The 26,402-nt window shown below is 47.8% G+C and overlaps 1 protein-coding gene across 2 annotated transcripts in view; it reads left to right on the top strand.

The window, feature by feature from the left end:
• The window catches only part of GLG1 (golgi glycoprotein 1), a 1,453,447-nt gene that overhangs the window by 1,094,038 nt on the left and 333,007 nt on the right, over window positions 1-26,402 (top strand). The gene's annotated exons all lie outside the window — the stretch shown is intronic.

The following is a 26,402-nucleotide window of genomic DNA, read 5'->3' as shown; positions in this document are numbered from 1 at the left end:
TGCTTTGTCTGTGGTGTTTGGACTAGTCCACAAGTCTGTCAGATTAAGTGCAGCAAGTTTATCCTTAACATAGGCTAACCGTGGCTGGTATTTACTCCCTTCAGCCGGCATAACCTGCACCAACGGCTCTCGATAATCTGCAAGTTTGGGTGTAAGCCACAGCCTGACCCAGTACAAGACTGGTCTCCGTCTGGCCTTTTCCACACTTGTGTATAGGCGCGTTATAAATGCCATATCATATCATAGGTAAATTGTTTAAAAATGTTTTCTACTGTCTGCAAGGGCTGATGGTTTCTATAGCCCAAAATATCTGCTGCATATACTTTCAAGTACATGCGAAATTGCACACTTGCCATGTCTCCCATAGAAGCTTCTCGCACCTCTGCTGTATTTAACATAGATGAGAACATGCTTGAATGAATAGCCCGAGCAATTACTTTCTAACCTATGCAGCCTTAGAAATGTCTGTTCTAGAGCCAACCTATAACAAGATGAGGGTAAAGGGGTGTAATTTGACCAAGTGTAGGAGAGTATTGAAGTGGAGGGGTCTAACGAATGTACAGAGTCAGTTGGAGATGGAATGAATTTTGATGGGGATGCATGCAGTCTGTTGGGCCTAGGGCAGCAGACGGCCTAAATAAACCACTGCCTCAAGGGGAAACGCATCCTCATAGTGATGGACAACACAGTGGCCATGCAGTACCTCAAGTGCAAGGGGTGTGCTGGCCCTGATGTTCTGCAGGGGGGGGGGCTACAAATATGATTCTGGTTGCTGGAGAAATGGATCGCTGCTTTAGCTGTCCATCTAGCATGAGCAGGGAACAGGTTGGCAGATGCTCTGATCAGGCACAGCACAGTCTCACAAAAGTGGGAATTGTGCCACAAAGTTCTCTATCCTGGACTGGTGGGTACCCTGAAAGTTGATCTGTCTCACAAGGGCCAATGCGAATTGCAGACAGTTTAGCTGGAGGGAATTACCAGTGAAGGTTGGACTAGAGAACATGTTCCTCGGGAAGTGGGTCTTTGACCTCCACTGTGTTTCCTCCAATACCGGTCATCCTGTGGGTTTTTCGGGAGGTTTTGAACAACCATAATCTTGATCACCCGTGACTGGATCAGGAGAACATGGTACTTTGAGATCCTGACTTGACCATCTACCCACCTCTATGGCTGCCTCAGTGGCTGGATTTCCTTTCCCAGTCGGAAGGTTGGGTGCTCCACCCAAACCCAGGGTCCATCAACCTACATGCGTGGCTCTTGAGAGGTGGTATGACTGGGACCTCTCAGAAGTGGTACTTGAGGTGTTACTGGCTACATGCAGACCTTTTACGATATCATTGTACGTGTGCAGGTGGAGAAAGTTTGAGGCATGGTGTAGGGAATGCAAGATTGACCATATTGCTTGTCCCATCACTGCAGTGATGGAGCGCCTTGTCACTGGCCTCAGCAGACCTTCATGTAGGCACAGTCAAGGGCTACTTGGTTGGAGGCTTGTCTGTTTTAAGAGGTAACCAGATCAGGGGTCCTTAACAGTTCCGGTAATAACTCAATTTCGGAAAGGACTTGTTAATAGGTTCCTGCCTACTGTTTCTGGTTCCAGACTGGGACCTCAATTTCGGTTTAACCTTTTTTTGATTGCAGCTCAGTTTGAGCCCATGCATTTGTGTTCAGTCAGGTTAATTAACCTGAAAACAGCTTCCGGGTGGCACTCAAGTCAGCGAAACATGCGAGTGAGCATCAGACTCTTTCTTGCAGGCTGCCCATCCTGTGATTTCCTGAGAAAGCTTTTCTAAAGGTGCACCCTCAGTGGTTTCAGAATTCCATGTGTCCCAGAGCATCGAAAAGAGCAGGAAAGGCTACACAGGCCATAAGAGGCAGCTCAGTTTCTACGTGGCTAGGGCAGCAGAATTTAGGCGTGATGACCAACTCTTTGTGGCGTTTTCTGTGCAGGAAGGGGCTGGCTCTGTCCAAACAGACAATCTCTTGCTGGATAATTCTCTGCAGTGCAGAGTGTTATAGGAGAGCAGGAAAAGATCTGCTGCCAGGCATCACATCTCATTCTACCAGGGGCATGGCAGCATACTCTGCCTTGCAAAGGGGTGTAAAAGAGGATAGTCTAGCAGTGACGTAGTGATTGTGCCACACACTAAGGATTACTGTTTAGATGTAGCATGTGGTTCTTGCGCTTGATTAGGCAGAGCAGTAATGCTGAGCTTCCTTGTCGGAGGGCTTTCATCCTGCCTCTGCGCTCTATACTGCTTTGGGAGTGTCTCAAATGAGCAATCCCGGTAGAATGCAATCCCGGTAGAATGCAAACCATTGAAGGAGAAATTACGTACCAGTAATGTTCTTTCTATGGATTCTTGTCACACAAATTCCCCGTCGCCCTCCCATCCTGCCCTTCTATGAAAGTGGTTTGTTGCCATGTTCTGGTTGTCTTCTAAGGTGAGAACTTGAGGTGATAGCTATTTGGTGTTAGGCACGTTTGGTGCCTTTTGCATTGGGCAATGTCAGGGGGAAGGGGTAGGACGGGGGTGGGGGTGTAGACTTCAGTGCCTTTCCTGTTCACCATAATAGGTTGGCCTCTCAGTATCCAGCCGTATGGTGGATTCTGGAAATCCGTCCTAACATTGAACACGAGCGGAACCTTATTTGTTGGGTATCCCTTGTTTTCTGTCTTTGTGAGCCACCCTACTGCTTTTTATTGATGTATTCCTTACAGTAATTATTTGTTAATGTAGATTGAATATACTCTTACGTCCCGTCCCCTTTCCTTCATTTTGCATGGGTGTCCCTTCCAAGGGACGGGAGACGGAACCTTTTTCACCAGAAAAAACCTTCCCATTTAAATTTAGAGGTGCCCGGGGTGCGGGCCTGGGAGCATGCGCTGCCCTGGCTCTGCCCTCCGGCGCCACACTTCAGTCCCCTTTTCCGCGTCGATGGGAACGGGCTGAATTCATCAGCGCTCCTGGGTTTGGCTTCGGCCATGTAATTCCACATGCGGATACTTCTCTTCTGTCTTTTTTGTCTTTTATCATTCAGGTGCTCGGCCCTCGGGCGTCATGCTCCTCCCCGGCACATGTCGACTTCTACAGGGTTCAGCAGGTGTCCATCCTGCGACAGGCTCTTCCAGACAAAGACCCCCACGCCCTCTCCCTAAGGTGCCTTGGCCCAGACCACGTCTTACAAGCTTGTACCGTGTGTGACACGCTTTCCTCAAGGTCTCTGAAGAACCGACTAGCCAGGTGGGGGGAGCTCTTCCAGATATCGCCTCCAAAGAACCTCGTCTATCATCGATCCAGGCCCAAGGTAGGGCCGCTCTTTTCAAGTGCACCCCACAAGGGAGACTCCTTCCGAAGGACTCGCCTGCGAGGGAGGGACAGCTCATGTCCTTGTACCAGCACAAGTACCAAGGCTGAATCGGCTACAGGCTGAGGAGTCAGTAGATCCTCCCGGTGACGGTGCTGAGTGACCGGAAGGTACTTTTGACGGGTCTTCACCTGAAGGCTGCGCCCTAGTACCAGCAACATGTCCGAGGGGGCGCCTATACGTAGGTCTACCGGCAGATCTGCCGAGAGCGAAATGCCTACTGGGCCTCGGCCTGAGGAACAGGGTAGGCCCCATGATCCACACAAGTCCTGGATGGGGCGGGGCCCAGTGAGCCGAGCAACATGACTCGGGCATGTGGAAGGCAGCTCAACAAAATGGCCGCCATGCCAGACAATCCAGACATTTGGCTGACGCCGATCCAGGGAAGGCAGCAGGTGGAGGATCTTGTCCAGGTGGGACTGGTGTCAACCAGGTATGTGGCCAACAGCTTACCCTTCCTTCACGCAAGGCAGGCTCCTGCTGCGTTCATATAGGCATGGCACGCAACGGCTCCAGCAACCCATCAATATCGCCTACCACCAATGCGGCCTGCGATGACAGGTTCTTTGAACGGTTCCTCTAGCTCATGAAATCTCCTCGTATGGGGGACATCCTCAGGGACGTGCTCCCGCCAATGGCTCTAATGCCGCTGGCTCTGGCGCAGACGTCCCTGGCCCCTGCTCAGCCTCCTGTCCAGGCAGTTCCGCAACAGCCTCCGGCTCTGGTCTCCAGACCCCGGCTCGCAACTCCCCTGCTCCGGTCCCTGACCAACAGGACCCACAGGTGGACACAGATGAGGAGGAGCCTTCCTTACGGTTATTGAGGGGAAGGTCATCCTCATTCAGACAGACAACTTGACCAGCATGTTCTATGTCAACAAGCAGGGAGGTACCAGACCCCCCCTCCCCGCCCCCCACTGTGCAGGCTTGCAGTCAGCATGTGGGAATGGGCCCTAGAGAACATCTACCTCGCGGCTGTCCACCTGCTGGGGGAATCCAACCTGGAGGCAGACTAGCTCAGCAGATTGGCCACGGACAACTACGAGTGGCAGTTGAATGACCTAGTACTGCAGGAAATCTTCTACAAATGGGGACAACCCCAGGTGGACCTCTTTGCCTCCTGTTGAACTGGAAGTGCCAACTGTTCACTTCCTGGCAGGATCAGGGCCCATGATCCCTGGGCGATGCATTCCAGATTCAGTGGGCCAGAATGATGGCATTCTCCTTCATGCCCACTCCACTGATGCAGAGGGTGAAATGTAAGATCAAGGAATCTCACCACCTCGCCGGCCGGCCACGCCATGGTTTTTGGAGATCTTCAGCCTCTCAGAGGGGCCACCAATTCATCTCCCGACTGGTCCAAAAACTCTTCTGGCACAGCAGGGGGGCAGGGTCACCCTCCCCGCTCCACAGAAACTAACCCTCAGTGTGGTTTCTTAACAAGTCATGCTAGGTCAACTCAGCCTTTCCCAGGCTAATCTAGAGCTCATACAGGTTGCCAGGACCAAGTTTATCAGGGCCCTGTATAAGCGCAAGTGGACCAGGTTCTGGGCAGACTCTAAGGATATCAACCCCCTTGCATGTACCTTAGACGACGTGCTCTCCTTCTGGGGCGCACCTCGCCCACTCAGGCGTGAAGGTGGACACTTGCTGCACTTAATTGGCAGCCATTGGGGCTTACATAAACTGAGCAGGAGAGCTTTGGCTCTTCCAACCCGATTGTCAAGAAACATTTGACGGGATTCGCCAGACTCTACCCGCCCTTCAAGAGGCCATACCCTGTGTGGGACCTCAATATAGTTATGGGTGCCCTGGCGCACAAACCACTGGCGTCTGCGGACATCAGGCTGGTAACCATAAAGACGGCCTCACCTCGGCTCGCAGAATCGGCAAAATTAGCCATATACTACGTTTCAGAGAGATAAAGTAGTCTTGCTGACACACCCAGCATTCCAAGGTGCCTTCCGCATTCCATCTGAACGAAGAAATAGTGCTATCTGTTTTTTGCTGAGCCCAAAGACGAGGCACAGAGTTCTGCACTGCCTTGATGTCAGACGTACCCTAAAATTCTACTTGGAGAGGACCAAGGGCTTCTGCAAGTCAGACACTTTTTGTCACCTTCGGCTGCTCAAGATCGAGGTATCCGGCCTATTCGGCCTCCATAGCCCGTTGGATGGTCTTGGCCAGCAAAGAAGCTTACGATGGACAGCATAAGCCACTGCCGGCCAACATGCATGCCCACGCAGTCAGAGCCAAGGCAACGGCCATCGCTTTCCATCGTCATGTCCCCTGGCAAGTCATAAGCAGGGGGGCCACATGGCCCACCTCTTTGACTTTCTGCAAGCACTACTGTTTGGATGCCGGTTCTAAATCGGACACGGCTTTAGGACAGGCAGTTTTAGAAACCTGTTTGCTTAAGGAGGGTCTCCTCTCCACCCTAGGGCTACACTTAATTGTAATCACCCATGCAGTATGGAGGAATGGGGATGGGGCGTAAGAGTAATTAGAAGTTACTCACTGTAGTGACTAACGTACTTAGTCCTTAATCCCCTTTCCTACATACGTCCCACAAGCCTCCCCGCCCCTAATATAACTGGTGTCATTGGGCAATGTTAATCTATTGTCGACGAGTCTATGGGGGCTGAGGTGTGGCACCAAAGGGCGGAGTCAGGGCAGCGCATACTCCCAGGGCCGCACCCCTGCGCGCCTATAAATTTAAAGGGGAAGGAGGTTTTTCTGGTGAAAAACGTTCCGTCATCCGTCCCTTGGAAGGGATGCCCATGCACTATGGAGGAAAGGGGACTAAGGACTAAGTAAGTTGGTCACTACGGTGAGTAATTTATAATTTTGTACACAACTTTTGAAAAAAAGCCTATTTTTAGTAATCTGCTGTGGGGGCGATCCATTGTGTGAACTGTACTGTTTTGCCTTCCTACCCTATATTCGGGAGAATTCTCATAAATGTGCTAATTCCCTTCACCTTAGATGACCCCAAAAACTTTGCTGGATTTTGAGGACTTTGTTGTTTTTTTTTTTTTACCTGGAAAGAGTGTGAGCCTTTTTTCCTACTCATGTATTTTGATGTGTGGTTTACTCTTTTGTTCTTTGATTATGGAGTTTTAGATAACCCCATAGGCATCATCTTTTCATGTTACAGCACCCTCAGTGCAGTGACACAGATGTCTTTTAGACTTACCAAGGTTTAAATATCTTCACTGGGATAAACTACTGTTTCCCAGAGAATTTAAATTGACTTTACTAGTCTCTTTAAATTCCTAGACCCAGCAGACACTATCTTCCTATAGAGTGCTGGAGGGATTAGCTAGTATCCCCTATGTCTAGAAACTCATGTAGCAGTCAAATGCTACCCTTTCCTATCGAAATGGCTGGTAGCAATGGTTTTGCAACGAACTACCATGATTTTTCCCGACTGCAAACATCGGTAGCTAAAAATCGCAGGAGCCATGTTTTTCAAGATGGGTCCTTAAGCCCCTTTGTTTAAACGGGTCCTGGTCTTCTTTTTTTGCCATTTCTTTTTGCAAAGATCCTTGTCTCTGCGCGCCAAACCAGGTTTGGTCCCTTTGTTCTTATGCCTTTGGCGGGCTTCAGTACTGAAGATCTCCTCTGGCGTCTGTGTCTGGGTTGGACAGGAAGTGAGGGAGGTGTTCCCGAAACTGTGTGTTTAGTCTCCTAGGAGACCCAAATACACTGTTGTGATTGGCTGGCTGTCCGGCAAGGACAGCCACCCTGCTGGGTGAGTGGCAGCTAGGTTGGAATGAATGGGAGAGACCTGAATAAAAGGCGAGTCTCTTGGCTTGGAAGGCAGAGTCGACCACTGGACGAAGGAACTGAAGAGCTTGAAGAGGACGGCTGCTGCAACTCCTGGACCGTTAGTTTGCCTGGGGAAGCCCTGCTGCAGGTCGGAATCGCCAAGTTCACATTGACAGAAGCCGTGTAAAAAAGGACGACTTCTCCCTTTGAGTTGGTAGGACCAATCAACCCCCAAGTAAGCCACTTGGACACCATCTCGGAACTGGTTGAATTTCCTCAGTTGCTGCAGGAAACCATTGAGCCAGGGAGAGGGACACCAGATTGTGTGCATTGCTTGAGAGCTGGCTTAAAGCTTTTGGAAGATCCTCCGGACTCCCACAAAGTAGGGCTAACCAAGCCTAACCCCCCTCTGAGTGCGGGACCTCAGATGTGAGGGAAGTCCAGCTTGACAGCCAGGAACCACGCTTATTGATGTACCGTTAGGCAGAATAGCATGCATTACCCTCTGGGACCACCACATACAATTAGGACTACAGGTGTAAGCAAAAACCAACCTTTGGTATAAGCCTGTACTACAGTTTGTGGTAGCGAGCTGAGCTGCCAGGCTTATCTCAAGAGGGAATGTGAGTAGTACAAGGATGTTACACAGTGTTCTTAAAATCGCAGTGGCTCCAGTAGACACTTACACTCAAGGTTTCTTGGTAAAACACTTATTAATTTATTACACAATCATTTAGAAAACATTCACTAGAAGGAGGCAACTTAATATTATACACAAACACACTTCAATTCTGATCCAATAAGTTTCTGAACAAATTAGGCTCCCCTGAAATAGTAGCAATAGGGCATTTCAGTTACTTTCAATGGGAGCAAAAAGGCACAAGTTAGCAGAATAGATCACAAATACTTTCTTAGGCAGTGCAAATAGTTTTAGTTCACTAGAGGACTAGATTCAGTTCAATAGGCCCAGGCCTAAGTCAATGGACTAGTGTCTTGGATAGGAAAGAGCAGTTCTTGCAGTAAACGTTAAGAACTTTTCTAATGTTCTCAGACGTAGTTTGTACGCAAAATAATCATATGTTGGGTCACAAGCTGATTAGACGTTGGTTCCTGGCAGTTCCTGCAGATCTCGCTGTTATTTAGCCTCCGTTATGGGGACAAGAGGGAGGATGTCGGGACTCCTGAACTGCACGGGATCGTCGGAAAACGCTGACAAAATGGAGTCACTTCAGGTGGAGTAGCTGTTCCTCAAGCACACAAGCTAGTGTTTCTCCCCCCCCCTCGTTAATCCTTAGCTTCGAGAATGGTATGCAGGTGGCTTACGAGTTGATTGGTCCCACCAACTCAAATGATTCCTTGAAGGGGCTTCTCTGTCGAGGTGAACTTGGCAATTCAGACCTGCAGCATGGCTTCATCAGGCAAACCAACGGTCCAAGAGTTGCAGCAGCTTGTCTTCGGTTCTTTTGTTCCAGTGCTCGAGTCTGCTTTCCAGTCCACGAGACTCAACTTTTAAACAGTTTTCTCCCTTTCATTCCAGCGTAGTTCTTGCCGGACAGTCAGAGTGCATTTGGGTCTCCTAGGAGACTAAGCACAGGGAGTTTTGGGCACCTCCCCCACTTCCTGCCCACCCCAGACACTCGGATGCCACAGGAGGTCTTTAGACCTGAAGCCTGCCAAAGGCATAGAAACAAAGGGGCCAAACCTGGTTTGGCGCGCAGCGACAAACACTAGGACCTTTCCAAAAAGAAATGGCGAAAAAAGATCGAGAACCGTTTAAACAAAGGGGCTTCAAGCGCCATCTTGAAAAACATGGCTCCTGCGATTTTTAGCTAACGTTATTCGCGGTCGGGACAAATCATGGCTGTTTGTTGTAAAACCACTGCCACCAGCCAGTTCATTAGGAAAGGGTAGCATTTGACTGCTACATGAGTTTCTAGACACGGGGGATACCAGGTAACCCCTCCAGCACTCTATAGGAGGATAGTGGGTGCTGGGTCTAGGAATTTAAAAAGACTAGTGAAGTAAATTTAACCTTAAATTCTCTAGGAAACAGTAGTTTATCCCAGAGAAGGTATTTAAACCTTAGGAAAGTCTAAAAAGACATCCATGTGTCACTGCACTGAGGGTGCTGTGTAACGCACATGAAACGATGCCTATGGAGTTATCTTAAAACTCCATAATCAGAGAACACAAGAGTTAAACGCACATCAAAATACAGGAGTGGGGAAAAAAGGCTCACACTCTTTACAAGGTAAACAAATCAAGTCCTCAAAATCCAGCAAAGTTGCTGGGGGTCTCTATGGTGAAGGGAATTGGCACATTATGAGAATTCTCCCTAACACCCCAAGTTTGCCAGTGGCCAGCTTTGACGGTGCCAGTAGAGTGCAGGAGTCCTCCCTCTTGTCCCCACGACTGAGGCACATGAACAGTGAGATCTGCAGAGCTGTACAGGAACAGAAGTCTTCAGCTGCATCTTTTTCTTTACGAAGGTACTGTAAAACTCACCTAAAAGAACTTGCCTCTTACTGTGGAAGTGCTTGTAACTTATGCAACTCACAAGTCTACTCATCTTGTGGCCATACATTTGATTCTTTTTATCAAAGACTCCTAAGAACTTGTACAAAGACTTTTCCATTTACTTACCTGAAGTGCTGCATTCTATACAAAGACTTATGCCCATTGACTTTGGTGTAGCCTGTTGAATTGAATGACTCTTCGAAGTGCTATCTGAAAGTATTTGCCCTGCTTATGAATATTTGCAATTCTTGTTTTCTAATAACCTTTGCCTTTTACAACATTTTGGGAGTATTCTGTTTGCTAAAAGTCAGGTATTAATGTCCCCAGCTCCCTTGTTACTGAAGTCACCTGTGGGTGCATGTTGTGTCTGTGGGCCATCCCATAATGGTCTCGTCTGATTCAGAAACTCAGTGTACAGTATTGCAGTATATTTGTTACTATTCTATTGCTCCCTTCTGAAGAAGGCTTTATTACTGACTGATAAATTATTGTTTATGCAAGAAATCTTTTGAGTGTAAGAGTTTATTTGAATACCTATAACTGTGAATCTGTTACACCACTGCAGCTCACATTTCCCTTCTTGAGATGCCTGGCTGCTCAACACGCTACCAAACTGTGTAGTACAAGCTTATACCAAAGGTTGGGTTTCCTATACGTGTAGTCGGTTATAGTTTATAGTGTTCCCAGAGGGAACTGCATACAAACATTGCCTAACAGTTGGCCCTTCTTCTGCCATTTTGGGAGTGTGAGGTCTGTGTGTTTTTTTTTCTTTTCCTTTGGTGGGAACCAGCAGTTATCCCAGTCTAGGCTCCGGAGTGTCTGGGTAGGCGGAAAGTGGGAGAGGAGTCTTCAACACCCACCTGTCCTTTGTCTTCCTGAGTGACAGAATAGGTCCAGCTCCCACAGGTGGTCTGGCTGTCCTGAATGCACAGCCAAACACCCCTTTCTGTAAAATGCTGAGATTGGAGAGGAGTGTGTGCTGGAACTGTATAAAAGATGAGGCTTTGTTAGCTAAGAATTGGTGTAGTAACACTGTTTGAGACTGCACAACACTTTTCTGCTTGGTACTAAGTAACCAACCTTTTGGTGTAGGCCTGTACTCCACAAGTTGGTAGTGTCACTGAACAGCCAGGCCTATCTCAAGAGGGGTAAATGTGAGCTGTAGCAATGAAATTCTTAAATACAAATAACTAAGTAACACTTAAACTCAAGGTTTCAGTTATAAATATTTATTTAGTTAACATCATTTTTTTAAGTAAGCATTCGTTAAAAGGGCAATTTATGTAACAATGTAAATATACTTTAAAATGCTTTTCAGGCTCGGGACAAGTTTAGTGGATACTCTTTAGATATGGTTTTTACACTTTCTACACCCTGAGGTGACTTCATAAGGACATTAATGGCATTTATATAGCACACTGAATACACTTGGAGATTATGGGTTTGCAGAAAGGAAAGGTTTAAGGAAGGAAAAAGGTTAAACAGGTTCTCAGTATAGGTGAGGACAAACTGCATTGTGAAACCTACGCCTCTCTTCCACTATACAGGAGCTCAAACCTAGGTGTTTTCTCCGGTATTTAAACTACACTGTGAAAGTATTTTCAATGCATTGTGAAACCCAGGCCTCTCTCCCACTATACAGGTGTCTAAAATCCAGGTGTGCTTCCTACCTGCCCCCGTGACTCTCTCCAGCTTTTCTCTGTAGCCAAACTGCACTTTGATCTCTAAACCTCTTTCCCACTATAAAGGATCCACATTTCCGAATAGCGCTCCATCATAGGAGGCTGCTACCCACACATGGATTGTAGCACTCAGTGAAACTTAGCCTCGTCTGTGCAATTCAGCCAATTAGTGCCATAAACCAGAAAGCTGTCATGCCACATACCAGCCAAATCAGAGCAGCACGCTGGCGCACTACCAGGCCCAATGACATCCACTGCAGTCATTCCCTAACCCCCGCCATCACACAGCCTGCCACTGCGCACCCTCAGCACGAAATCCTCGATCCCCATCCTTTTCCCCCGCCCTCAACACACCATCCCTCCTCAACCTGTCCCACTCCACCCGTAGATCCCACGCTGTGCAACTAACAGCAGCAAGATGGAGCGAGGGATTAGATAACCTCAGCCCCTGGAACACACCAGAGGACTCAACAAGGCACCTACCATGCCCATCATGCTCCAACCCCACCAGCAACCACCCACTAACGCCTCCCACTCGCACTGTCGCCTATCAACTACACAACAAACCCACCTCCCACTTCCCCAGCCTTCAAGTAGCAAGAGCAGCTCTAGCTATGTTAAGCAAGATTTGGAGCACTACCCTTTGCGTGCACTACAACAACCATGACCTCTTGGCAATAGGGACCCAATCTTTGGTGCAAGTCTGTACTACACAGGTTGATGGTGTGTCTGAGCAGCCAGGCTTATCTCAAGAGGGGTCAATGCGAGCAGTAGGGGAGTTGCACAGAGATTCACAGTGACAAGTATTCAATTAAACACTTATAGTCGAGTTTTCTTGATTTAACAATGTTTAATTTTAACAGTTTGAATAATCCTTCAGCAGGTGCAATATGATAGTAACACAAACACACTCCAAAATACACGTAGTTTCTCTTAATCAGCAAGTACCCATTTGGGATGGCACACAGACACTTCCTACACCCTCAGGTGACTTAAATAACTAGGACACTGTGGACATTAATAGATCACTGGTACATTTAGATCAGTATTGATATGAGTGTCAAAGTAAAGATTTTCGAATAAGACAGAGCACAAATATGCTTAAGCAGGTAAGTACTTTTGAACCCCCAGTGGAAAGTAAGTTAACCCTTTCCTGGAAGGAAGGTACCAACCAATGTTAATTGGGCAAAAGTCTAGGTGAGCTGAAGCACGTCTTGCAGGTAAGTAAGTCTTACAAGTCTTTGTCTAAAAAGTAGAATCAATGTAGGGCCCCAAGCTGGGAGGCCTGTGAGGGGCAAAGCTGCAAGCAACTCTGCAAGGTCAACCAAGACAAGTGTCAACCGGAAACAAGTAAGGCTACACCACAAGAGGTAAGTTCTCTTAAACTGTACAGTACCTTTGGGTAGAAGAAATGGTTCCAGCTGGCTTCTGTTCCTGTGCAGCTCTGCAAATCCTGTTCCTGGGCCTCAGTCATGGGGGACAAGAGGGAGGACTTCTGGGGACTCCTGCACTGCAATATGACGGTCAGCAGCAGCAAATGACAAACTTCAATTCAGCGGCACTTTGCGTTTTCAGCTCCTCGCGTCTCAGCAAATGGCACCAAAGCTGTCTCTTGGATACCACTATGGACTTTCCTCGCATCTGGGGCCCAGCGCTCTGTTGAGGTGGCTCCTTCTTGGCCAGTCCTGCTTCCTGAGAGTCCCTAGGATCGTCCATAAGCTTGGGTTTGACTTATGTGATGCACTCAGTTTGGTGTTCCTCTCCCTGGCACTTCGATTTCAGCAGCAGTGGAAGTACAGCCAGCTCGGAGGATGTCCAAACGAGTTCACTTTGGAGTTAATTGGTCCCACCAACTCAATGGGAGAAGTCGTCCTTGCAGGGCTTCTCTAGTCGAGACAAATTCTGAGCTTCCGCACAGGAGCAGGGCTTCTCTGGGCAAACCAACCGTTCAGTAGTTGCAGCAGGCGTCTCTTCCAAGTTCTTTGGATTCCTTCTTCCAGTGGTCGACTCTGCCTTCCAAGCCAAAAAGCCTTTCCTTTTAAGCAAGTTTCTCCCATTCATTCCAGCCTAGCTGTCAATCACACAGCAGAGTGGCTGTCCTTACCGGACAATCACCTTTGGGTGCATTCCTTTAACCAAGGACATTAAGCACAGGCAGTTTGTCACCTCCCGCCCCTGCCAGACATACTGGAGCCAGAGGCGGCCTTCACTTGTGAATCCCGCCAAATACAAAATGAACAAGGGGACCAAACCTGGTTTGGCGCCCAGACTATATCTCAAGAAGAACCTTCCCAGCAAGAAATGGTGAAAAACGACAACCATGGCCATTTTTACAAAATGGGCACCCATGGGTGCTTTACTGCAGCTGCGAACGCAGCCCATGGTAAAAACACATAATGGTAGTAAAAAGTAAACCACTGCCACCAGCCATTAATTGTAGAAAGGATAACATAAAAATGGTACATGTGAAACAAGACAAAGTTTCTCATGTAACAGAGAAACTTGAAACACTTGTGTATAGGTGTTATACATGCCATATCATCAAAGGGGATACTGGTAACCCCTCCAGCATCCTAAGGTAAGATAGTGTGTGCTGGGTCTAGAAAGTTAGGAAAGGTAAGTAAAGTCAATTTCACTTGACTTCTCTTGGAAACAGTAGTTTCACCAAGAGGAGGTATTTAAACTTTTGGGAAATCTAATAGACTTCCCTGTGCCACTGCACTGAAGGTGTTGTGTGTCACAATGCATAGATGATGCCTATGGAGTTTTTCAGCCTCCAAAACCAAAAGAAAGTTTACAAATCACAGGAAATTACATGAGAGAGTGGGAAAATTTGGTCTCTCTGGCTCTCTAGTGTGCTTGGGGTCTCTAAGGTACAGAGGAATTAACACATTTCTGAGAATTCTCTCTGACCAGCTAAAACACCAGAGAACCTCCCACTCTAACCCACACACCCATGACCACTCATACTGCAAGGAAAGAACAATGCAATCTAATGCCCCCCTAGTATCACCCATCCTCCGACACAGCTTGAGATCTTCCCACCTGGCTACATTCTCACCCTCCAGAACAGATCACAAAGGGGAGGGGGGCTCACAATATTACACAAAGACCAATTTAAGCATATCACCAAAGACACCTCCAGCACCAGACTACAAATCCCTCCTGGTAAAACTCCAAATCTCACCCTCCACCTCACAGCTCCCTACTCATCTACAGACCCCCCAGATATAACAAACTTTGCAGACACATTTGGTGAAGCACTCGCCGCCAACCTCATTCTACACCCAACTCTCACCATCCTAGGGGATCTCAACATGTGGTTTGACTCCCCATCAAATTCCATGACCAGGTTGCTCAGACACTCTAGAACCACTGAACCTGAAACAGCACACCTCCCACCCATACGAGAGGTCACACCCTTGACTCAATATTCAGTACCACAAACCCATATACCCAGCCCTGCTGCCCCCATTTGTGGACTGATCACTATATTTCCTCGTACCTCAGAGCACTGCGGCCAGCAGTCAAACCTGCACACTAGCGCCACCACCCTCCCGCTCACTCTACATTCCAACTATGGAACCAGGTGGTAATCACCCCAGATCTAGAGCTCTCACTTAGCAACTTCCTCAACTCACTTTCCCTCCTGGAAGCACCGCCAACAATAGAATCCTTTGACCTCTGGCTTACAGATGCCATCACGCCCCTCACCCCCTCAAAATGTAGATTGTGGAGATCCGGACCAACGCCTAGGTAGTTCAGCCCCAATCTCAAACCACTCAAAACTCTCAAGCACTGACTGGAGCGGGCTTGAAGAGCAGACTCCTCATTGTTAGGCAGAAACCTGTGCAGTTCCCTTAGGGACCACTGCAAAAAGTTGACCACAGGAGCAAGCAGTAAACCCAATTGGTAGCAGTCTGCACCACCCAGATTTACCTGGTAGCTGTGGCTGAGCAGTCAGACTTCTCTCAAGAACAGTTAGGCAGTATATAGAGTATACACAATAGGGCTAAAAATACAGTAGCACAAGCAAACACTGACCAGAGCTTTGGTATAGAAGTATATAATTATTTAAAAACACACTTGTAAAAATACACTGGCACTAATATATCAAGCAAGTTCAAACAGTCACTATAAGTATATACACCTCCCTAGTTAATTATTCGACAATTCTAGGTTAAGACGCCACTTATTTAGCAAAACAGAGGTGAGCGCGTAATCGTAGATGGCACTCCAATAATTTGTTTAAAAAGGGAGAGAAGGCAGAATAGGAAAATCACACAGTACCAACACTTAAATCACAGCAAGTCAAGGAAGGCAGGGTCTACTGTATAGCAAAAAGTTCATAGGCCAGGCCCAATCTTGGAGAGAGCGAGGTGGAATGTGCCCAAGATCACACAGTGGAAATGCACTTAAAGTCTTTGCAGAAAAGTCAACAGAGGTTGGATCAAGTCAGAAAGGTAATTTTAGCAGGTCCAAGGTCACCCCAGGATACAGGGTCAAGGATTTACGGGACACCTTGGACAGTCTGCTGCAAGGGAGACCAGGCGGGACACAGTACCTGAAATGGTGAGAAAGCTCCAGCGGGGGCAGTCGTTGCTGGCAGCGGGTGCAAGTCGGAGCTTGGTCCAGGGGAAGAGATGATCTCTACGTGGAGGAAAGCTGGAGGTCGTTGCACTGCCAGGGAAGAAACCAGCCGCGTAGTTTCCAGGTTAAAAGGTACAACCCTTTTATTCGCGGTAGTGGTGACGCGTGGCTATCCAGCTGCCGGGGTGCTTGGCACGGGCGATTCGACCACGAGACGATTCAGGAAGGCGAAAAAGGCAAACTGGTTGGTCCCACCAGCTCAAAGGGAAGAAGACTCTCATGGAAGAATATCTCCTCTGTCGTCGGGGAAGTGGCGAGTTCGTACAGCAGGGCTCCACCGGTGGTGTCGTCGTTGTAGATGGCCCAGCTTCTCCCCTCTTCGGATTCTTTAGGTCCTGTGACGACTTCTGAAGTTCCAGTCCCCAAAGGCCTGCTTTTATGCAGCAAAACCCCCATTCATCAGCCTAGCTGTCACTGGGCCAATCACACAAGTGTGACTTGAGTTGCCAAGGCAACTCAGTCCAGGGTGCCTAATCCCCCTCCCACACATCCTGTAGACCCCAGACAGAGTGGCACCATTTGGAGGGCTTCTGTGCAGAAGCCCGCCAAAAAGTGGAACAAAGGGCTCGACTTGGGTTAGAGCTTCAGAGGCGAACACAAATGCCATTTTAAAACCGAGTCAAAAAGACCCAACCAGGGAATAAATATTAAATAAATAACCCAGCGGTATCTTTAACTTTGCACCAAAAAGTGGTGCGTTTAAAATGAATGGGAAAATCCCATAGGAAATATTCTGGTGGAATATTTTGCGTGGTATCCACTGCCACCAGCCAGAAACTCGACAACGGGGGACTGGACAGTGCCCCCTTGGAAAACAGACCCGGGGGCAATCGAATTACCCCTACCAGTACTTCCACAATATGATGGTTTCTACTGGTTCTGTTCACAATTTGAGACTAGTAAAGCCAATGGTGACTTTACATGCCCCGGGAGACGGTAGTCAGTCCCAGGGTATGGAGTCTGTTTGGGGGTCACTATGACACCACTGTGTGACTGCACAGAGGGTCCTGTGTAACACGCATACCAAAAACACATGAAGCCCTATGGAGTAAAAGACCCCATAGCCCATAAAACACATTTAAGTCAAAGGACATACTCAAATCATGCCTAAGAGTGGGAGAAAGAATCTCACTCTTAGCAGGAGAAAAGAAATAAACTCCAAAAATCCAGCAAAGCTGCTGGGGGACTCACTAGGTTTGGGAAATTAGCCTTAACAGAGAATTCTCCTTAACACTCATCCAAAAATAAAACTGCACTATCAAAGACAACCAGAATATACAGATCAGAAATTTAAAAAAAGCAAGAAAACATTCTATTGGAACCGAATCCAAAATGCTCGTAACCTGAGCAAGGAACTGCATAGAATCATAGCAGTATTCAAATCCCCCCCCACATGTTCTCGTTTGCCCACTCCAAACTCCCAAACCTTATGTGACACCCTCTCGCTCCACTTCCACAATGCCGCCAACGAAAGACACTTTGCCATCATCACTAAACTTTAACATTTACTGCCACTGGCCCACAGACCTCTGCCCAAAACCCCCGTACACATTCTCTTGAATCGCTCTCTCCCATCACACACCAAGAATTCCTCTTGCTTGTAGTAGTCAGCCGCCTGTCTAGCTCCCCTGAAGACCTCTGCCCACCCTCGATGCTGAACAAAATATTAACCTCCACCTGCGCAGGTAACATTGCATGCACAATCCTAAATCACTCGCATCAGGATCTTTCCCAACAGCCCTAAAAGCATCCTACATCAAACCCATATCGGAACTTGGGATTTTGAGGATGAACTGGGTATCGTCTGCGTAGTTTTAGCAGGTAAGATTATGCGAGCGGATGATTGCGGGAAAGGTTGCATGTAGAAGTTAAAGCTTAGGGGTGATGTGGATGCTCCTTGGGGAACACCTTTACTTACTGGTCGTGATGTGGATGGGAACTGGCCGAGGGGCACGATTTGCGACCGATCAGAGATAAAGGATGAGATCCAAGAAAGGGCTGTGCTTTTGATTCCTAGTGTTATACGTCCATCTAGTAGGATGGAGTGATAGATGGCATCAAAGGGACTGCATGCAATTCTGCCTAAGAGGTGCCTTGGCGCACAAACCCTTCGAGCCGGTGGCGTCTGCGGATATCAGGCTGGTCACTATTAAGACTGCTTTGTTTGTAGGACTCATCTATGCTTGCAGAGTCAGCGAGATCCAAGCTCTAGTGGCCTCAGAACCCTATACCACTTTCCACAGGGATAAGGTGGTCTTGCGGACTCAGCCGGCATTCCTACCTAAGGTACACCCTCTGTGTTCCGTCTAAACGAGGAAATAGTCTTGCCTATGTTTTTGCTGACCCCAAGGACGAGGCTCAGTCTTGCACTGTCTGGATGTCAGGCATGCTCTGAAATTCTATCTCGACAGGACCAAGGGCTTCTGCAAGTCAGATGCACTTTTTGTCACCTTGGGGCTCCAGTCCCAGGTATCAAGCATTCAAAGCTTCTATTGCACGGTGGATGGTTGTGGCCATCAAGAAGGCCTATGAGGGGCAGCACAAGCCTCTGCCAGTTAACATGCACGCTGACGTGGTCACAGCCAAGGCCACCGCCATCGCATTCCAGTGGTATGTTCCGTGGCAAGTCATAAGTAGGGCGGCCACCTGGGCCACCCCTCCGGCTTTCTGAAAGCATTACTGTTTGGACGCCGGCTCTAAGTCAGACGCGGCCTTCAGACAGGCAGTTCTTTGGGAACTTATTTGCTTAAGGAGGGTCTCCTCTCCAGCTTGGTGCTACAATCAGTTGTAATTGCCCATACAGTATGGAGGAAAGGGGATGGGACGTAAGAGTAATTACAAGTTACTCACCGTAGTGACTAACCTACTTAAGGGCTGATTTATGGAATTTGTGCGCCGGAAAACGGCGATTTGTGCGCCATTCTGCCTGCAAATCCCTGTTTGACAAATGGGGATTTGCGACGCACAAATTCCATGAATAAACCCCTTTGTCTCCTTTCCTCCATACGTCCCACCATCATCCCACCTAATACTGTTGTCATTATGCAATGGTAAGTATTGTCGACACGTCAATGGGGACTGAGGTGTGGCGCCGGTGGGCGGAGTCAGGATAGTGTATGCTGCCAAGGCTGCGCCCCAGCACGCCTCTAAATTTAAAGGGCAAGGTTTGTTCTGGTGAAAAATGTTGTCTCCCGGCCGTACGAAGGGACGCCAATGCAGTATGGAGGAAAGAGGTATTAAGGACTGTTAGTCACTACAGGGAGTAACTTGTAATTTCCTCACCTACCCCCACTGTTTCTCAGCCATCAATTCCATCATCCTATCCCGCTTAGGCTACGCAAACTGCCTCTACCTACGAATCCTAACTAAGGAAACTCCAAAGAATCCAAAACGCAGCAGCACGCCTGCTGATTAACCTGCCGGCCAGAGTACACACCAGCCGCACACTGAGTCTCTTCCACTGGCTCCCGATTGCTCGACATGCCACCTTTTAAAGCCATGTGCATCACCATCTGCGCAGTCCACAACACTGGCCCGGAATTCCTCCAAGACCAAATCGTCCCCTACCAATCCTCCAGGAACCGCAGATCTCGCACAGCATATAGACTAGTGATCCTACCCCACAGCTCTAAAAGGCTTGGCGGTTCCTCCTCTGTCCAAGCACCAATCTGGAATGCCCTACCACTGCACATCCGCAACGCTGAAAATCACCTGAAATTCAAGAAGGCCTTTAAAGCTTGGCTTTTCTCAATACTCAACAGATCCATGGCACCCCGAGGCTACACCACTGAACAAACTTCCGGCATTGATCACAACACGGGCCGGCAGCTATCGCTGCAGTTTCTCCTGCCACACCGCCACCACATTTACACAACATCACCACATGCACAACACTCCCACCCGACTAGCACTCCAGGTATCCCAGCAGCCTTTGCTGTGGCACTCCTGCATCACTCACTGCGCCCACCACACCTGTACACAAGAGACCACGAACAATGAGATAAATAGCCCAGGGTAGCCCACACCCATCACTAAGGCACAGCACAATATACCCACCGATGCCAGGCTCATCCTACAACCTTTTTTCACCAGAAAGACCATGAATGACGAGACCAACACGACTGTTCTGAGCGGAGATCGCACCAGCCAAACAAACTCCGAAGAACATTGGTACGTATGTCCTCTGAAGACATCCGGTATACTTACCGACGCCTCGTCTGAGGAAACAGGCAGCAGGCATGACCAAGCAGCGAGGCACCATAGAATGCAGCTACAGCTATGCTTTCCTGTCTAGAAGCACACAACTGGACTCGCTGAAACACCCGATGTACCTAAACACCTCTGCCACTAGCATACAGGGACTACCAACAAAGAAATTTGGTATAGCCGGCCATACATCGAATCTCTCAACAATGGCTCTCTTATCACAACCTCCAACAGCACCCTCCCATGTGCCTGGACCATTGGGCTGCTTAGTTGAGCCTAGCCAACCACACAAATCCTAGACTGGCAAAAAACAAAAAAACACACACCTCTAAAACTTTTAGAATCTTCCTTGACACATTGACTACGGTCACCAAGGGCCTTCCAACCAGGAAATAGTTAATTGAGGACATACCAATGGGGAAAGAGCACTATATAAATAACTAAATACAATACTTAAATCTTCAAATAAGATCTTCACAAGCCTTTCCCAGCAATAAGTCTAAATCCAAGTTACCACTTTTGAGTGACAGAAATCAGTCAACGGACTAGAAGAGTCTGAAGGGAGCCAGGACAGCAACGTCAATTGGATCAGCCTGGAGCTGAGGCACTTATTAGATAAAGTCTTGCACTCAGTTTGAGAGCTTGTAGAAATCACTTGTAGGGGTCACAGGCTGTGAAGCCTGTGTAAAGCAGAGTTGGAATCAACTATAAGGTAAGCTAATGCAATTCCCAACTGAGAAGAACGCTGCTAAAAAGACACTGAGGTGAGTACCCCAAGTCTAAACAATATTTCTGGTTTCAGTGGTCCAGCTGGATTCCATCCTGTTGCAGCGATGCAGACCCTGGGTTCCTGAGCCTCAGTTGGGGGCCCGAGAGGGAGGAGATCTGGAGGGCTCATGCAGCGGCAAATTGGAGGTTGTCGGCAGCTACAGGCTCTTTCAGGTCACTGGCACTTTGCGGTTTCAGCGCTCAGTAAACAGCTCTGTTGCGAATACCGGTTGGGATTCCTTTATTCGTTGGGTTCTGCACTCTGGTGAGGGGCCTCTGGCTTGGGCCGTCCTGCTTCTGGAGGTTCCTTGGGAGACTCCTGGAGCTACTGGCTGGATTTCAGACGTTGCACTGGACTACGGATTTCTCGACCACTGGCACTCTGTTCTTGCAGCAGTCGAAAAGGTACAGCCAATCAGGTAAGATGGTCCAGTGGAGTTCGCCTCAGGGTTAGTTGCTCCCACTAACCCAAGGGAAGAAGTCGTCACTTCTGGAGCTTCTCTGTCGAATTGCAAGTTTCAGCACAGCAGCGGGGGCTTCACTGGGCAATTCAAAGGTGCAGGAGGATACAGCAAGCTTTGTTCACGGTTTCTTCGTTAGGTGTTTCTCCCAGTGGTCGACTCTGCCTCTAGTCCCAAAACCCTGCGCCTTTTAAGGTTTCTCCCATTCATGCACAGCCTAGGCTGTCAATCACACAGCAGAGTTGTTGTCCTGAAAGGCCAGCCAGCCAATCGGTACTGTTTGCATTCATGCAAAGGACAGGGAGTTTCGGGAACCTCCCTCACATACTGCCTTTCCAGACACACTGGAGCCAGAGGCGGGCTTCAGGGCTGAAGCCCGCCAAAGGCAAAACGAACCAAGGGCTCAAACCTGGCTCAACGCACAGAGTAAACTCCAAGGAAGACCTCACAAATGGAAAATGACGAAAAAGACGGGTCATTTAGACAGAAATGGTCAACTGTGGGTGCTGTTCTACAGCGGAGGATTCAGCCTGTGGTAGAAAAGCGCAATGGTAATTAAACCACTGCCATCAGCCATTTAAAGTAGTGAGGTTAACATAAATGTTACATGAGAATGTAGGATAAGGGGCTACTAGGTAACCCCCCAGCACTCAACATAAAATGGGGGTGTGCTGGACCTACAAAGAGAAAAGGTAAGTAAGGTCAATTTCACTTTACTATTCTTGGGAACAGTAGTTCACATAAAAAAAGGTATTTAAATCTTATGAGAAATCTAAAAGGATTATTCTGTGACGCTGCACTGAAGGTGCTGTCACCATAAAAAGAGTAGATGCCTATGGATTTAGTCAGACTCCAAAAGCGGAGGAAACACATAATCCAAATCAGGTCAAAACACATGAGTGAGAAAGATCTCACTCCAGGGTGGAAATTAACAATTCCTAAAGTCAAGAAAAATAGCTGGGGGTCTTTAAGGTTGAAGGGAATTGGCATAGAAATGAGCATTCTCCCGAACAGGCTTCTGGAGTGTAAAGCAAGTCAACACAGGAAACCGAAGTAACCGAACAAGGCGAGCAGAGATGTCTGCAGACCCTTTGCAAGACTGTGAAGCAACCACTGCTATCCTAACTGTTTTCTATGCAACAGAGGAGCTTCTAAGAGGACTCCTTGGCTGCTGGGAACAACCAGTGCCAAGACAACCCTTGGAATTGGCCATCTCTCGGGGTCCTACAAGCTTCCAAGCTGCATAACCCCAATACCAGGAGACTGCTGCCCATTTTGAGTGCGTAGTCGTGGAAAGGCTGAATCCGTGCAAATCTTTGATGAACCTATAAGGACACGCCAGAGATCCGATCCAACTCTCCCAGCTCCCCTCACCAGAGTGTGGGACTGCAGGAAGCGTAGAAGATTGACCAGGTGATCAGTGTCCTTTGTTGGTGCTGCTGAAAAGGTGCCAACACCACAGAGTGAACCAAGAAGTTGCTCATAGGATTAACTTACGACCCCCAGTCTGTCTCGTATTTATTCGAGAAGTTGCTCAGTCGTGCTACAGGTCCTCTCTCTAGACTGCTGCTGAGATGCTGTCCATTGTCCTGCCAATCGTCACCAGACCAAGGAATCCGTAGGTCGGGTACTGAGCTGCCACATCACGGAGGCACGAACACTTTCTTCAAACTAAGTGATGTGGGGGGGGGGGGAGGTATTGCTGCTGAACTGATTCCAAGAAGTCGCTCCAGAGCGTTGGAGTGCATGTCAAGGTGTCCAGGGCAACCCACTCTTACATCTGCCCCAAGCTGCAGTTTGGTATCACCTTCTAGGGTCAGTTTTTAGGTATCCTTTGTTAGTTGCTAACTTGCTGCTTCAATAACTTTAGACACTGGAAGAAATCAGCAAGATCTGTTCCTTATTTGCTGTTTGTCAAGACTTTGAAGCCCTCTCCGTGTTAGGCAAAGTTTGTAGGCAGTACCCTCTGGGACCACTACACACAACTAAGACTACAGGTGTAAACAAAGCCAACCTTTGGTATAAATCTGTACCACTCAGGTTTTGGTAGCGAGCTGAGCAGCCAGGCTTATCTCAAGAGGGAATATGAGCTTGTGAGGGTGTTGCACAATGGTCTACAATGACAAGTATTCAGACACACTTATAGGTTTCTTGGTAAAACACTTTTTAATTTATTACACAATCATTTATAAAGCATTCACTAAATAGGGCAACCCATATCACACAGATTATACTACAATACTGATTACTAAGCAGTTGAGCTCCCTTGAAGTAGGAGCCAAATAGCATTGAAGTTGGCGCAAAAAGGCTTACGTTAATAAAACGAATATTAGTCTAAAACAGTGCAAATAGTTTGAGTTCACCAAAGGAGTTGATTCAGTGAAATGGGTAGCCCAAAGTCAATGGGCTAGTGTCTTGTATAAGTAAAAATGGTTCTGGTATTTCACACAGAAAAGTCTTTGCCACGGTTCTTAGAAGTAGTTCATGGAAGAAAGGTTTGTATGTCGGGTCACAAGCGGACTAGGCCTGCAAGTTGCCAAAGTTCCACAAACGTTAGCGTTCAGAGGTAAGTTCTCTGTCAGGTTTTCACAGTATCTTATATTGAAGAAAGAGATGCACCTGAATACTTCTGTTACTGGCACTTCCTGCAGATCTCGTTCTGCCTGAGCCTGAGTCGTGGGGACAAGAGGGAGGACGTCGGCACTCCTGCACGGGGACGGGTCACCAAGCTGGCAAAATGGCAATTCTTCGATTCAGTTTGCTGTTCTTCAAGCACACACGCTGGTGTCCGTCCCCCTGGTTATTCCGAACCAGCTCTGAAAATGGTATCCAGGTGGCTTAAGAGTCGATTGGTCCTACCGACTCAAAGGAAGAAGTCGTCCTTGAAGGGGCTTCTCTGTCGAGATGAACATGGCGATTCGGACCTGCAGCAGGGCTCCACCGGGCAAACCAACGGTCCAGTAGTTGCAGCAGCTGCCCTCTTCCAGCTCGTCTTCGGTTCTTTCGTTCCAGTGGTCGACTGTCTTCCAAGCCAAGAGACTCGCCTTTTAAACAGATTTCTCCCATTCATTCCCGCCGAGCTGCCACTCACCCAGCAGGGTGGCTGTCCTTGCTGGACAGTCAACCAGCCAATTAAGCCAGAGTGCATATGGGTCTCCTAGGGGACCAAGCACAGGGAGTTTCGGGTACCTCCCTCACTTCCTGCCCACCCCAGTCATTATGGCGCCAGAGGCGGTCGTCAGTCCTCAAGCCCGCCAAAGGCATAGAAACAAAGGGACCAAACCTAGTTTGGCACGCAGAGACAAACTCTAGAAAGACCTTTCCAAATAGAAATGGCAAGAAAAGACCAGGACCTGTTTACACAAAGGGGGCATAGTCACCATCTTGAAAAACATGTCTCCCGTGGTTTTTAGCTACCAGTGTTCGCGGTCGGGAAAAATCATGGTGGTTTGTTGTAAAACCACTGCCACCAGCCATTTCGATAGGAAAGGGTAGCATTTGACTGCTCTGAGTTTCTAGACATGGATACTAAGTAACCCCTCCAGCACTATATTGTAAGATAGTGTGTGCTGGGTTTAGGAATTTAAAAAGGCTAAAGTCAATTTAACTTTACGTTCTCTGGGAAACAGTTTATCCCAGAGAAGGTATTTCAACCTTGGGACAGCTTAAAAAGCTTCCCTGTGTTACTTACTGCACTGAGGGTGCTGTGTAACGCACACGAAAAGATGTCTTAAAACACCATAATCCAAGAACACGAGTAAAACGCACATCAAAATACATGAGAGAGTGGGGAAAAATAGGCTCACTCTTTCCAGGTAAAAGGAAATCAAGGTGAAGGGAATTGGCACATTTATGAGAATTCTCCCTAACACCAACTGCTAGGGTTGCATTTTTGGACTTTACTTGCCAAGCGAATAAACAGTCTCCTAGAACCTTGAATTACACTCATGTTGCACTAACCAATTATTTTCCTCCCTTTAAGTGACTTTCCTAGATGTGTTTGCAGAGTAAATGCATTACTGCATGACCTGTTAAAAACTGCATGAGTATGCAATTACCGATTATACAATAACCTTGTCTTTTCCCTTTAACATTGCTACAAATGTAACCACGGACAAGTGCCCTTTGAAGTGTATTATCTAGTATTCCTAAGTGTTCTACCGTAAACATCTGAAGTATTTTAAGTGATTCTGGTGTAAATATATATCTCATATAAAAATGTGTAAGCGCTTCTTCTTTGTTCCTGCCTAGCTAAGATTCAGAGTACTTACCTACAGCTCACATCTTCCTCTCACGATAAGCCTGAGTGCTCTGCCACACTACTGAGGTCCTGAGCTAGTACAGGCTGATGCTAAGAGTTGGGGGATGTACAAACCACTGGGATAGCTTAAAGTCTTACTGCCAGTAGGACTTTAGGAAAATTCCCCTAACAAAGACTTCCTGTATTGCGGAAGCATACAGGGTTCAGGGAATAAAGCCTCCTGAGTATACATGTTCATCTGGTCAGAGCAAAGGCAGCTGCTGTTGCTTTTTAGCCACAAGTGCCGAGGGACATCATTTATAAGGCTGCAACTTGAGCTACTTATTCTGTCTTCTGTAGGCAACTTTGTTTTGACTTTGGCTCCAAGGAGGACACCGCATTTGGAAAAGCATTTCTCCGAAACCTATTTGCATAAATAATCACTTCATTTCACCCTACCTGGTTAGCTGTGTTAGAGTTGTGCACACAAATAGGGAGGAAAGGGGACGGGACATAGGAGTACAAGTTGCTCACTGTAGTGACTACTTTACTCCTAGTCTTTAGTCCGCTTTCCTCTGTACGCCCCTCCCACCATCCCCTGCATTTAAAAATGCAGTGGAGCAGTCATTCCCAATGCATATATAAAGAGGGACTGAGCTCTAAGGTTAATGTATGCGGTCCCGCCTACTCTCGCACATGCCTACATTAAAATGGAAGTGGTATTTTTCTGGTGCAAAAA

This window comes from Ambystoma mexicanum, chromosome 1p (assembly GCF_040938575.1).
Source record: "Ambystoma mexicanum isolate Mex_15411 chromosome 1p, UKY_AmexF1_1, whole genome shotgun sequence".
Lineage (NCBI taxonomy): Eukaryota > Metazoa > Chordata > Amphibia > Caudata > Ambystomatidae > Ambystoma > Ambystoma mexicanum.
Note: the sequence above shows the minus strand (reverse complement) of the source record. Positions and strands in the feature narration are given on the sequence as shown.